This window comes from Lipotes vexillifer, unplaced genomic scaffold (genome assembly GCF_000442215.2).
Source record: "Lipotes vexillifer unplaced genomic scaffold, Lipotes_vexillifer_v1.1 scaffold63, whole genome shotgun sequence".
Taxonomy (NCBI): Eukaryota; Metazoa; Chordata; class Mammalia; order Artiodactyla; family Lipotidae; genus Lipotes; species Lipotes vexillifer.
The window spans coordinates 1233036-1237940 of NW_006784492.1; positions in this window are offsets into that span (position 1 = coordinate 1233036).

The window sequence follows — 4905 nt, forward strand, 5'->3', positions numbered from 1 at the left end:
CTGGCCGGGAGAGGGCCTAGCAGCCGGTGGAGAAACGCCAGGGGCAGCAGCATCTGTATCAGAGCAGGGTCCTGTGATTCAGGTGAGAACGGGCAACTCTCAGCGACAGGCCCAACCCCCAGGTATTTCCAGAAGAAAGGTATGTCCACACCCCTATAAACCACCGTTCATGCCCTTCCTCCAGGGTCACAAAGCCCAACAAGGTCAGAGGCTATGAGTCTCCTACTGTGCTGTTACTAATTACCCTACCCTAGAGGCTTCTGGAAACAACACAGTGCCATCTTGCCGTTCTGGGGTTTGAGAAGGGTCTCGCTGGGACAAAACAAGGTGGGGGCAGGGCTGCTTCCTTTCTTCCCGAGGCTCCAGGAGAGAATCTGTGTCCTTGCTTCTCCAGCTTCCAGAGGGGCCCGCATTCCTTGGCTCGAGGCCCCTCCTCCACCCCCAAATCACAGCAGCTTCAACCTGTCTGTGATTCTGGCCCCAGGATAATCTTCCGGCCTCAAGATCCTTAATCCCCTTTGCAAAGTCTCTTTGGCCGCAGAGGTAACGTGTGTGTGCACAGGTTCTGGGGACTAGAATGTGGACTTCTTTGGGGGCCTTTACTCTGTTGACCACAGAGGAGAGGTGACAGCCCAGGGGGAACTCGGGGTCTGCGGCAGATGGGGCTGCATCCTGATTTGGCTGCATCCTGATTTTGACTGGCCTGTGAGGCCGGTCCTCTTATGTTTGTCCCTGCCCCCAGCCCCCAGCGGGGAAGCCAGCTCCCGGTCTGCATCTTGGCCAGGCCCCTCCACGCACACACCCGCCTCTGCCCTGCTCGGTTCTCATCTGTACAATGGGATGAGCAGTCAGGGCCTTCAGATCAAAGGGGATCTGATCTGGAAACACCTGTGGTTCCGAGAGACGGTGCTGAACCTCACTGCAGCCTCTTCACCCCGGGGAGGTACCGCTCAGCCGTGGGCACGATGCTGCCACGTCGGTCTTGGACCGTGCACAACGATAGGCTCATTTCTGCTCTCTCCCCACCTACGTTATACCAGCCCTAAGCCTGTGTGGTCAGAGCCCATTTCCAGCCGTCACTTGCTCTGCATCCCCAGAGCGGGGGCTCAGAAATGCCTGTCAAATCCAAACAAGGGCACGGCACCCAGACCTTGGCTTTAAGCACCGTCCTCCCCCTGAGAAGCCAGGGCCCCTTGAGGAACGGCCGATTCCAGGGCTACGACAGGGAGAGCAGAGATGAGATGAGATGTGAGCCTCTTTTTGTCCCAGAGAGTAGGATGTGCTCACAGGATGCTGGAGATGCGTCACAAGACCAAATCGGGGGCAATATGTACAACAAAATAAATAATGACAGCAACTGATAGAGTCCAGAGAATGAAATATAGACCTCTGAGCCCACCCACGCTAAAATCAATAAATGAATACCTGGGGAGAGGGGACAGCTCTTCTTTTCAGTGGAAGGTCCATTAACAAATGTCAAAAGAACGCAGCATTAGAAAGTCACCACTTAGCAACCATCGTAATGTTATGATTTCAGTCAAGAACCTTGCACGGATGATAAAACTAGTGCTTGATTAGGACCAGAGGAACCGGCTAGTCACAAAGTCCCCAAGTATCTTCCCACGGGCTCCTTACTCATGACAAAGGGAAGAAAGGTGACTTTGACAGTGACATTTACGCTGTCAAACATCTCCTTAATCGAGTGATGGACGTGAGCCGTGAACGTCACCAGGGACCAGACAAACGGACATCGAGGTCGCCTGGTTGGCCGCACGGAGAGGAACCGAACACTTCTGCGGTATTTCTGCCCAAAGTGCCTGCCTGCAATCCTGAAAAAACAGCCACACTTGAACTGAGCTGTACCCAAACGTTCTACAGAATACCTGGCCCAGAATCTTTAAAGTATCAACCTCCAGGTTAGCAAGCTCCACAGGCACATGGCCACAGAATGCAAAGCCTGACCACGGTTTTCTTCGGTGGAAAGGGGACAGATGGCAGGATGGGAGTGAGGTCCGTCTGTAGATTAGATAATGGTGTTGTTTAAACCAGGAGAGTTTGAAGTTTGAAAAAAATTGCACAATGGTTCTGTACGAGCAGGTCCTGGTTTTAGGAAACACACACGCCAAAGCACTGGGGGTTAAAGGGGCATCGTGTCTGCAGTTTACTCTTAAACTGTCCTGAAATATAAGTATATCTGTAAATGCAGAAAGAGAGAAAGCAAGTGTAGTAAAATGTCAACATTTGAGGAACCTGGGTGGGGTAAATGGGAATTATTTATATTATTTCTTGTGACTTTTGTTGTCAATTTGCAAAAGAAGCTGAAACGGGAAGGGGCTCTGGGTGGATGGGGTGAGAGTCCACTGGCCACTTGGCTACTCGGGGCCAGAGAGCCCAGGAAGACAGGAGGGGTTCCCAGACCCCGCTGCCTGGGCTCACAGGTCCACCCCAATGCCAGCCAATGCCAGCTGTGCTGTGGGGCAGCTAGGGCAGGAAACACTTGGCAACACGGTCAGAATGCTTCTGGCTCGGCCGCAGCACCGACGGCAGGAATCCCCGTGCTCTAGGACTCACGGCCCCTCCTGGGCCAGGCTGCCGTGCGGGAGGCTGGTCCGGCCCCCATGCATCCGGCGGAACCCAGCTTCTCTGTGGCGTGCTGGCAAGCTCTGGAGGGCGCCCGACCCAGTGGGATCCCCAGGCCAGGCAGGTGTCAGCACCCACGAGGCCACCCCGACCTTTCCCATCTCCGCTTACGCCCGGAATGACCAAGAAAACAGGTGTAAAAATACCTCTAATCGCCAAGCATGCACGGCGTCAGACTCTGGGCCAGGCACCGAGTATGAGGTTTTGTTTCCATTCTCCCAAAGCATCGATCATTCGTCATTTCAATAATTTATTGGGCACCTGCTATGTGCTGAGCCCTGGAGGCAACTAAGCAGGTGACCAGGCCGAGGGTGACGATGTGATGAAGAGAAGCCCAAGGAGGGACAGGAGGACAGGCTGTCCCGGGCTCGGGGAGGGGCCTGGGCCCACCTTAGCCTTCCCCCCGCCCTTCCCTCCTCACCTCTAGGACCCAAGAAGTTAGGGAGAGGGGTCCTGGAGATCTCCTAGGCCACCCCTTGGGTTTCCACGTCACGTGGCCCAGCCCTGCTCCCGGCACAGCCCCTCTCGCGGGCACCTGGGCAGGTCGGGTGGGAGATGGCTCTGCCCTTGTCACACCCCTCATCCTCCGCTGTTGAGGAAGGAATCCTGCCCGGGGCCTGGCCCAGGCCCTGCTTCCTTCCCCTCCCTGGGCCTTGGTTTGCCCTCCTGGAAGAATGAGGGACACCCCGTCCTGAGTAATCCCCGGGACTCACCTCCAAGGACAAAGCAGAACTGTGGGCACCCGAAGCTGTACGAGAGCTATAAACTCACCCAGGGCTGCGTTTCTAGAGTTTCCAACCACTGCCCCTCTCGCCGCGCCCTGGAGAAGCACGAGGTGGGCCCCCATCTGTCGTAAATGCTCACTGGGCGTACCCTCCTTCAGCACAAGCACTGACAGTGCAGGCATCCAGCTACATCCTGGGTGCGGTGGACGGCAGGGTGGACGCACACGCCACACTCACCGCTTCCCACGGTAGCCTTGGCCTCCTCAGGCCCTGCTCGCCCCCAGACGGCTGACGCACTTGCTCCCGCTCTCTGGACCTCGGGGCCACCGCTGCCTCCCGTCGGGCCCTCCATGATGCAGTGGCCTCAGCACCAAGGGCCCGGCATGCCGGGCTGGCCTCTGTGGAGAGAAGAGAGTGCAGGGGTCAGCAGTGGCGACCTCTCTAAGAAGACAGGCGGCCGGCACCAGCACGGATGCTGCCGCCAGAGTTGGGGTCAAGAGGAGAGAACGCCTCCTCTTTGCCTGGCGGACCCTTGAGCATCCTTCCAGAGCTCTGCTCACCGGCCACTTCCCCTCCAAACAGCACAGTCCGCCTGGAAGACTCTGTTGGAGACACGCGCCTACGTTCGCTTCCAGCTGGTAGAGTTCCTGTGGGCAGGTAGGGGCCATTCTCGCTCATCAACAGACCCCGAGGTAGCTCAGATCCTGGCACCTGCAGGCTGCTCAAAACGTTCCCACCAGGGCTCGCCTGGTGGCGCGGGGGTTAAGAAGCCGCCTGCCAATGCAGGGGACACGGGTTCGAACCCTGGCCCGGGAAGATCCCACACGCCGCGGAGCAACTAAGCCCGTGCGCCACAACTACTGAGCCTGCGTGCCACAACTACTGAGCCCGCGTGCCACAACTACTGAGCCCGCATGCCACAACTACTGACCCTGCGCTCTAGAGCCCGCGAGCCACAGCTACTGAGCCCGTGTGCCACAACTACTGAACCCCGTGTGCCTAGAGCCCGTGCGCTGCAGCAAGAGAAGCCACAGCAACGAGAAGCCTGCGCACCGCAACGAGCGCGACGTGGAAGCAATAAAGGCCGTGTGGGAACAGGGAACAGAGCAGGTGTCCTCTTGGGACATCCCGGGACGGTGGTTTAGAGATAAGCCCACTGCACTTCCCACCCACCGAGGGCTGGGAGGGACAGACTCCCCCAAAGACAGAGCATCTCCTGAGAGAAGAATATGCAGCTCCATTTCATACGGGGCTCAGCTGGGCTGTGACTCCAGCCTCGGATTCCCAGGGGGTCCTGCTGCTCCTTATAACTAAGTCCACGTCCTGGGGGGTTCAGTGGGCCCCGTCCCTCTCACCGGAAGAGGCCTGCACCCCGTCCAGTTTTGCAGGAAATGGGCCAGGTCCCACGCTGCCCCATGAGGGGAGGAAGCAGGTGGCAGAGGGCGGGAAAGGGGGAAGTGGCCGGGAAGGAAGCAGAGACCGCTCCCCACTCCCGGGGTGCCCTTGGGCCTCCCCCCAAGAGCCGGTCATTATGCACCAC